Source organism: Macaca nemestrina, chromosome 2 (assembly GCF_043159975.1).
Source record: "Macaca nemestrina isolate mMacNem1 chromosome 2, mMacNem.hap1, whole genome shotgun sequence".
NCBI classification, from domain to species: Eukaryota; Metazoa; Chordata; class Mammalia; order Primates; family Cercopithecidae; genus Macaca; species Macaca nemestrina.
In genome coordinates, this window is record NC_092126.1 from 119,033,051 (window position 1) to 119,043,100 (window position 10,050).

Sequence of the window (10,050 nt, forward strand, 5' to 3'; positions counted from 1 at the left end):
TCCTTAGTCATGCAGCTATGTCATAACAGAGATTAGCGGGAACATAAGCGCCTTCCCTCTCTTGTCCTGCATGCATGCTCCATTCAAGGAGGTTTGAAAATCTCTCTTTGCTGTTTGAAAATGGGATTCCATCCAGAGGATAGCAACATCTATTTCAAAATTTGCCAACAGAAAATAAAAGCAAATCATAAATTTAAAGACTTTATTGGGACTGAATTATGGCTACAAAAAATAAATCAAAGAGTAGCTTGAAGCTTATGGAAAGTAAGGGCCGTAGATATGACCGATACACTGTGCATTCATTCATTCATCCCATTGTTTGCTCTTTCAACAAATATTTACGGGTCACCTACTGTGGATCATCAACCATTCATTTAACAAGCATTTGCGGCCCACCCATTCATTCATTCGTCAAATTAGTATTGTACGTGCCAGATCACACTGGTTTGTCCATTTTAGTCAACAGATAATTACTGAGCACTTGCTGAGTGCCAGACTTGAACAGGCTCTGAAAGACAGTCTCAAATGCATAGGTGAGGTGGGAGCCCCCCAAATATGTTTGTAAACATATCCTGGATGTTACTGCTACATGGGCAGTCATTAAGCCTGTGGCCTCTTAGCTCAGTAGTCCTGGAACAGGGCTAAAGGGCTGAAAGCCCAAGTTCAACATTAGGGATTCCTCCTTGTGCTGGCTGGCTAACCCTAGAAATCTGTCCAAAGGGGATCCAGCAAGCAAGTGAGTCACTCACTATTAGGAGACAAACACTCGGCAGTGGCCATTTCATTGGCAGGGCTTCCAAGCACTGTCATCCAACAGGTTAGGCACTTTGGACTCCGTTAGAGAAGGCTGGTTTGAGAGAGGGAGAACTTAGAACTAAAACAGTCTCTTGTTTACAATCCCTACTACCCCACAGCAAATAGAATTTTCTCCTATTTCTCTTCAAATTTGCACTCCCTCTAGTCTGTGCTGAGCATTTTACATATGTAATATCACTGAGCCTGACTGGAATACTAGTAATGCATATTAATATTCCAATGTTACAGATGAGGAGAGTAAGCTCCAAAAGATGAAGCAACTTGCCCAAGGTCACATAGGCAGAATTTAAATGAGCCCTGTAAATCAAGAGCTGTGATTCCTGCTAAGGGCAAAAGCAGACAGGAGCAGAAGAAAAATAGGAGAGATGAAGAGAGATAGAAGGGAAGAGCCAAGAGAGGTGGGAATGATGGAAGAAAAGGATGGAGAAGGGAATTAGGAAGAAAGAAAGATGCCAAGACAATTCTCCCAGAAGAGCAGTGAGAAAGAATTACATTTGTCCTCTACTTGTCATCTACAGAGGTTAAAATGAAATCCTGGCAGGATTTCAAATTATTGTATTCATGTTTAAATCAAAATTGTAATCATTTGCCTGTTGCCATACACCTCATGAAGTGTCCACAAGGCCAAAATTAGGTGGCTTCTTTCTATTTGTTTTGTTTTGAACCCAGCAGTGCAGACTCATAATGGCACATTCTTCAGTTTGCTTCCAGGTGTCTTCCTTATGTGACAACTGTCGCTGTTTATGATGGAGTTTTCACTTGAGCCTTAAGACCATGTTCATACCTTTGAACAGTGTCACCCCAGTTAGGGACTTGATTTCCAGGGGGATCATCAATTGCTTCCTTTTTGGAAAACTCACCAGATTATCTACTATGTATGTGCCAGGAATTATGCTAATCAGTGAGGATGGTGAACTAAACGAGCCACGGCTCCTGCTCTCAAGGACTCACAATAAAGCAGAGTATCCAGGCCTGCACAATAAGGATGATGAGAGTAACGCTGATTAATGCTACACAATGAGGTATGTGGGAGACACGAGGCATAGAGGAAAAGTAGATGCACTACTGAAGAAAGAAGACAAAGGATTATGTCAGCTATAGAGACAGAGCACCTAGTCTGAACACCTGTCCAGCATCAATTCTTTCTTCTTCTGTTAAGAGCACCTTTGACTCTCCTCTGAGGACTCACCTATACTCTCCTTCCGGGACAGATGATTTGGTGAGTCTAGCTCCAACCCCTGACTTAAGGTAGGGGCATGTGACTAAGGTTGGGCCCATCAGAAAAGAGTCATGTGACATAGACTAGACTAACAGGGATAGTCTCAGGATTTTTTTTTTTTTTCAATAGAGACAGAGGGGAGCTACCTTTCCTTTGAAATTTTTAACCTCTTTGGCTGTAAATGTGGAGTTTCTGGGTAAGGGTTGGGAGGCATCATATAACAAAAGCAACATTGAAGATGAAGGCAGGCTAGAAGTAAAGCCCAGCAATGCCAAGAAAAATGGGACACTGGTCTTCTGACCTCATTAGAGCCCTCACATCCAGTTGTGCCTAACGCCATTATGCTCCTCGGAAATCAAGGTTTATCCCTTGCAGTTGAAAGAGCTCTGACAATACAAAAATGTTTGGTCGTTTTAGAAAAATTAATGTTTAAGTAAAAAAGACAAAGTCAGGTTTAGAGTTAAATGGAAGATCCCTGTTCCCTGCTGGGATTTGGACAGCCTCACAGGGGCTACAGGAGGTTTGGTCTTCTCTTGAGGCAGAATATCTTGTCCGGCCAGGAAGAAACCATGGGAAGTGAATGCTGATGAATTAATGGTGCAGAGTGGGAGGAGACTCCATATGTGAGTTAAGCAAGTGGCTTGGGAGTACTTTGAGGACAAGCTCATGAATGCAAAGCAGGAAAACAGTAGGTGAGGAGTTTCTCTTAGAGACAGACCACTCTGAGGCTGACTGACAGAAGATGCAGCCTGTGACCTACACCTACATCTACAGGACATCTGGCTTTGACATATTTGGGACTATCAGTGGGAAAGTCACCAACTGTCTTTGAAAAGTTCTCTTGATTGCTGTGCTTTTTCTGATACTATTTCATTTTGGAAACACAATTTAAATGGTTTAAGTAAACTAAATCCATTAGCGGTTGACTTTAAGTGTTAAAGTCTATATTTTCACAGGAGAGAAGAAAAGACTTTAGATGCCCTATGCCCATTAGAAATAAAATTTAAGGCCGGGCACGGTGGCTCATGCCTGTAATCCCAGCACTTTGGGAGGCCAAGGCAGGCAGATCACTTGAGGTCAGGAGTTCGAGACCAGCCTGGCTAACATGGTGAAACCCCATCTCTATTAAAAATACAAACATTAGCCAGGCTTGATGGCGCGTGCCTGTAGTCCCAGCTACTTGGGAGGCTGAGACAGGAGAATCAACTGAACCCAGGAGGCAGAGGCTGCAGTGAGTCGAGATAGCGCCACTGCACTCCAGCATGGGCAACAGAACAAGACTCCGTCTCAAAAAAATTTTTTTAATTAAATTAACTAGATTTTCCCTATGGATTCAGCAATTTATCCCACAGTAAACACTTACTGTAAGCCTCCTATGTACCAGGCAGGGCCACAGAGTTGGGCAAAAATTAGATAAATTTCTGCCCTTCTGGAAATGAGAAAACAGGATTCACAGTGTTTATCATGTAGTTTTTTCTTAGTAAATGTCAGCTCTTCATAGCTACCCTGCAGGATTGCACCTGGAAAATCAAGAGCTTGGGCTAAATCAGTATGGACAGAAAAATATACTATGGGAATTTGCATAAATCCCTGACACAATTTCCTTTTGATTTACTATTTTCCTAAATCTAAAGTGCTCACAGAATGAGAATATTGTTAATAGATGGCCATGAATACCCAAGTTAAGCACAAACTCTGATGAGTTAAGTTTTGGTTCACTAAGAACTAGCACTCACTATACTTCTTCATGACACTAGAAAATGCATGCAGTTACTATTACACATATTATTAATGTGGACAATACTTCCTGACAGCTTGTCATGTGTTGGACATTCTGCTAAGCATAAAGGTAGCACAGGAACATTGAGTGATTTGCTAGGGGCCACTCAGCCAGGAAGTGGCAGAGACAGGTCTCAAACCTGTCTGTTTAACCCCCAAAATCTATGAATTACTGAAGTAGAAATATTCTGAGTTATTCCCTGTGGCCATGAAATCATAGTTACTTCCTCAGAGCTTCATGTACTATTTAGATAGAGGAGAAAGCCTGGTTTACCACAGGAGTCCCAGCACCAACAAAGAGAATCAGAGATTTCATAGTGATGAAAAAAGTTCTGCTTTCAATAGAGGTCTTTCCTTAGTTATAAAGAAGGAAAGAACATGACTCTGTAATAATGACTTCATTAAATGCAGCCCTACCCATCCATGGCCCTAAAACATTACCAACCAGAATAAAAAAAGAGGTAGAACGTTTTTTCTTGAGAATTTTCCAAGACTTTACAAACATGACCCCATTAATCCACTCAATACCCGGATGAGATAGGTAGTTGGAAGTTATTATTATTATCACTTTCAAGATAGAATATCTGAAGTCAAGAGAGATTAAGCAATTAGTTTGAGGTCAAATGGCGAGCCAGAGACAGGCCTGGGAATGAAACAATTATCTTCTGAAATTCCAATCAAATGCAAAAACTGATTGGCTGGCTACCACCATGTGCTAATATCCAGTTATATGCCCTCCTCCTTAAATGACTGGCCTTAAATGAGATTTCTGCAGCTGCATCGAACTGGATTGGTTCAACAGCAATGTCCAAACTGACATCAGATTTTTCTAAAGTATTGGCTAAAAAATAAAAAATACAACTCCTTGCTCCAAATGTGGTATTCATTTTACCTAGTTCTTACATTTAATCAGACCTGTGTGCACAGTTTTAGAGGATAAAGGGAGAATTGTTCTACAAAGAAGTGCTGGTTGTGTGTTCTTTTCTTTAGAGAATCTGTAGAACATAAAAAGGTTTAGGGAGCATCTTGCAATTTCTCTGATGTTGAGACTAAGAAAAGATGAACGTAAATGATCTTTGAATTGTACAAAATCTGGAATCCAACTACTTACCTTTGAGTTCATGTTCACTCTTCAGTCAAATACCCTTTACTCTTTTCAGCTGTATACTTTCAACAGTAGGTAAAGTTGTATAATCCAAAGTGATAGGTTAGGAAAAGAGAAGACTTCCAGGTGGGCCAAGAGAAATCTATTCTTTGAGCTAATAATTCCAAAGGCATATGTAAAGAAAATCAGTCTGTTGGAGAAAATGCTATTAATGACCCCTCTGGTCCAATTTTGCAAAAGGCCCTGCCCCTCCAAATTCCTGAAGCAAATTTTTATTCCTTTCTGTCCACTTGAGTCTTTGGTGATTTAAAATAAATTACTCCATCAATTTTGACTGGTTTGGGGCAAGGTGAGGTTTTGGTGAAATTGTTATTACCAAAAGGAAAATAAGGCCCCATTTAGTTAGATTGGAGGGAGGGCAACAACCCCTTTACAACTAGCCACACGTCATGCTATGAGCTTGTTCTTTAAGAATTCAGTGGCCACTTTTGGATTTGTTGGATTTCAGTTTATTTGAGCAGCCAAATCAGACTCTTGGAGAAATTCTTCTCCCATGACTTCATAATTTCTGGAAGTACAGGAGATCTGGGACTGGTCACCTCAAGAAATTCCAATTCTGTCTCCCATCACTGCTCAATCTGTTCAATCTTTTTTCAAACCCTTTGGTCCTGTGCTGACGGGGTCAGCTCCTTTCAGAAACACCAACTGTGAGACATGCCTACTGCAGGGATGCTAGCTTGCTAATGCACAGACATTGTGAGGGAAACAATTGTAAAGCTTTTCTATTTTCTTTTTTTCAAAAATTGAACACTTTTGTGGGATTGAAAGTCAAGACAGTTCCTTCGCTGCAATCCAGTTCCACCTCGTTTCTCTGAAGCTAAAAACATAATGTTCAGAAACCAGAATATCATCAGCTAGAGTTTGGGACCCAAATCTGACACCTTGCAAAGATCTATCTTAAGCACTTCCAAATGGCCTTATAATGTTTTAATATTTCCAAAAGTCCTAGTAGGTTTCAGACATGGGATATTTTCATAGAACCCATTCAGCTACTTTGTTTGAAGAATGTTGAACAACATGGCAAACAATCGTGCTGTAAAATCAACTAAGACAGGCAACTGTATTACAAAAGAACATTGAAAACCAAGGCTACGGATTTTGGACATAGGCAAAGGTACTGATTCCTAACCAACCCATGGCTAATCCTAAAGCCTTAATTCTTACAGATGTGTAAATATGCAGCATTTGTGTGGGAAAGAGGAAATGGTCCTATTCAAACTGAAGGCTTATGGTGCATATGCCATGCTGGCATTAGGCCTTTTTCTGTTTTTCTAACCAGGCCCACATTTCTTATCACACAAGTTGGGCAGGTCTTTCCTGAATTTTTAAAACCTGGTGTTTTATTGTCCAAAACTCTTGCTCTCAACTTGAGTTCTTGTGTCTTGTGGAAGTACAAGTGGTAATTATACAAGTCTTTCCTTCCCTGTCATTGGCAACAGTAACCAGGGAAATTTACAGCCCCCAATATCCAGATCTGGAAACTGGTTATTAAACGTGGTCGAGGAAAACCCTGACGTGGCAAATGGGATCTGAGCAAGGACCAGCTCAGCAGTGGTTCTTGTGAGAGAATGACTGGGAGTCAGCAATCTTACTTGATTGAACATTTTTATTATTTGTGATTTTATTACTGGTAATAATAGCTATCACTTCCATTTGTTCAGGATCTATTATGTGGCTTGCATTGTGTTAAATAACCATTTGATCCTTGTTAAAAAACAAAAACCAAACCTTCTGGGGCTGTATTACAATTTTAGGATGAGGAAACAAACACAGAGAGACTGAATAACTGGTCGAGGGTTACTTATTTGGCATGCTGTGGAGTCAGGATTTTAAGAGACTGTAAACTCAGATGCACTCAGGGGTCAGGCAGGTTATACGCAAGGGTGAAGTTGGCCAGGTGTAACATTTTAGAGAGAATTGAGGACAAGAGAAATGGCAAGTATACCCAACACTTCCACAGGCTTGCAGAGCTCCAAGCCTACCACTACTGCACCATCAAAGAATTTTAGCCAGGTGCAGTGGCTCATGCCTATAATCCCAGCACTTTGGGATGCTGAGGTAGGATAGCTTGAGACCAGGAGTTCAAGACTGGCTTGGGCAATATAGTGAGACCCCAACTCTCTAAAATAAAAAAATTAGCTGGGCATGGTAGTGCATACCTATAGTCCCAGCTACTCAGAAGGCTGACGCAGGAGGATTGCTTGGACCCAGGAGTTGCAGGCTGCAGTGAGCTATGATTGCACTACTGCACTCCAGGTGCGGCAGCAGAGCAAGACTCTGACCCAAACAAACAAACCAACAAAAAACAGCAACTAGAGAAGAAATTTTGGGGCACGGTGGCTCACACCTGTAATTTCAGAACTTTGGGAGGCCAAGACAGGTGGATCATTTGAGGTCAGGAGTTCAAGACAAGCCTGACCAATATGGAGAGACCCTGTCTCCACTAAAAATACAAAAATTAACCAGGTGTGGTGGCACAAGCCTGTAATCTCAGCTACTCGGGTGGCTGAGGCAGGATTGTTTGAGCCTGGGAGGCGGAGGTTGCAGCAAGCCAAGATCATGCCACTGCACTACAGCCTGAGCGACAGGGTGAGACTCAAAAAAAAAAAAAAAAAAAAAAGAAAGAAAGAAAGAAAAGAAAAGAAAAGAAAAGAAAATTTTGAGACATTATGCCTGCCCCTAAAAAGCAAAAACAGAAACCCTGAAGCCTACATTTATTCCATAGGCCTTAGTTTTCCAACCTCTGTGATGTGAAACTGGATTAACGCTTAATGGCATTAAAATTTTTTAGGGTAAACCTTTTTTTTTTTGAGAAAAAAAAAAATTGTTGACCAAGCTGGAGCACAATGGCACAATCTCGGCTCACCACAACCTCTGCCTCCCGGGTTCAAGTGATTCTCCTGCCTCACCCTCCCAAGTAGCTGAGATTATAGGCGTGTACCACCAGGCCCGGCTAATTTTGAATTTTTAGTAGAGATAGGGTTTCTCCATGTTGGTCAGGCTGGTCTCGACCTCCCGACCTCAGGTGATCTGCCTGCCTCAGCCTCTCAAATTGCTGGGATTACAGGCGTGAGCCACCATGCCCAGCCTAGGCTAAACCTTTTAAATGAGATAAAACAGAGAGGTAGAAAAGTACACAAATTGTAAGTATATCACTTAATGAATTTTCACAAACTGAACATGATTATGTAATAAATTTCCAGGTCAAGAATCCTAACTCCTAACCCTATATATTAATTTTGTCTTTTTCTGAGCTTTACATAGATAGAATCACATAGTATGTCCTCTTTCGTACATCTGCTTTCACCCAGTATGCTGTAAGATTTTTTTCCTGTAGCAGCAGGAAGCAATAGTTCCTTCTGAAGAGCTTTTATTCTCAAATCTGGTGCTTGATTTATTCCCCCGATGTATTAGTTCATTCTAATGCTGCTCTAAAGAACTGCCTGAGACTGGGTAATTTATAAAGGAAAGAGGTTTAATTAACTCACAGTTCAGCATGGCAGAGGAGGCCTCAGGAAACTTACAATTATGGTGGTAGGCAAAGGGGAAGCAAGGCACTTTTTTCACAAGGTGGCAGCAGGGAGAAGTGCAAGCAGGGGAAATGCCAGAGGCTTATAAAATCACCAGATCTCGTGAGAACTCACTCACTATCATGAGGACAGCATGGGGGAACCGCCCCCATGATCCAGTCACCTCCCACCGGATCCCTCCCACGATATGTGGGGATTATGGGAACTACGATTCAAGATGACATTTGGGTGGGAACACAGCCAAGCCATTATCACCTGAGTATCTTATACCTGTGCAAGGAAGGAGGAAGACTTCCTTCTCTGAATGTAGATTTTAAAAATGAAAACAAGCTGCTCTAGGACTTTGTTAGAGTTGTGGAAAAGTTTTGTTATTAAAATGTATTTTCTCATGAATTGCCTTGTTCTGTCCACTCACATCCCTTATCAGGTAGTTGGGAGCCATGTTATTCCCATTGATTATATTCAGAAACAGAGGTCACATGCAGTTACATGATTGTATGCTTTTCCCAAGCACAAGTGTGGCAAAATAGACAACTGAGATTTTAGCTGAGGTGTATTGATTACCAATCCGATGCTATTTCCACCTGAACACACACCCCTTAGCGTGGTCCAAAAGGCCCTCTCCCACCTCAGGGTTGGGGGGATCTCTTCAGTCCTCTGTCACTCGGTGCTCCATCTGCAACCCCAAGGATGTTCAGGGATGCCTGCGAGGTGAGCTGGGCTGGTGCCCAGAGACTGAGGGCTTGGAAGAAATCCAAGAGGCCCGAGGGTAGCAAGGTTAAATACAGTGCACTAAGCTTTGTCTAGGCTCTCCTTTTCCTTGTGTCTTGATTTCCCGTGGGAGCCACAGCCTTCCTGTGTGGTAGTCCACTCTCTTGTACTATTGGATAACTATGGAACTCAGTGATGAAGCCACCAGCCCCTTCAGGCCCTGTGTGCCATGTGGCCACGTTAGAGACCAAATGCATCCCAGAAACACTGAGTGGGATCTGAACCTCAGCCCCTAATGTCTCACTGGTCTGACCTGTGAGACACCTCAATACCTCCCCTAAGCAGAAGAGCCTGCTGGGCACTGGGTTCAAAGCCTGGCTCCACCACTTACTATCTGGGGGACCCTAGGTGAGGCATGTAAACTCTATAGGCCTTCTTTTCCTTGTCTGTAAAGTGAGGTTAATTATAGTCCCTGCCTCAAGGGATTCCTATGAGGATAAGAGTTCATGTAAGCAAAGCCTTTAGCACAACACTGCCATCAAATATACACTCTAGAATTGCATGCTGTTACTGGTCATCTCTGCGGGTCTCCATTTCCTTCACTGTAAAATGTGGGTCATGACAATATCTACCTCGTGGGACTGTTGTCAGGAATAAACAGTCGATCCATGTAAGTCCTTAGCATCGTGGCCAAGTTCCTAGCAAATGCTCAATAATGTTCAGTTATTTATTATTAGTATGATTTTTATTACAGGTCAGTACTTCTACGAATTAGAATGTCTCTACAATCTTTTGTAATGGCGGTCCACAGATATCAGATGCAGTCAAAC

At 42.0% G+C, this 10,050-nt stretch overlaps 1 protein-coding gene across 1 annotated transcript in view; it reads right to left on the reverse strand.

The window, feature by feature from the left end:
• Nucleotides 1-8,550, reverse strand: part of LOC105480585 (Wnt family member 5A) — a 39,429-nt gene extending 30,879 nt beyond the window's left edge. The window contains exon 1 of the mRNA XM_071091924.1: nucleotides 8,468-8,550. The gene's annotated coding sequence lies outside the window, so the exon portion shown is untranslated. The remainder of the gene's footprint in view (nucleotides 1-8,467) is intronic.
• Nucleotides 8,551-10,050: the final 1,500 nt, after the last annotated feature.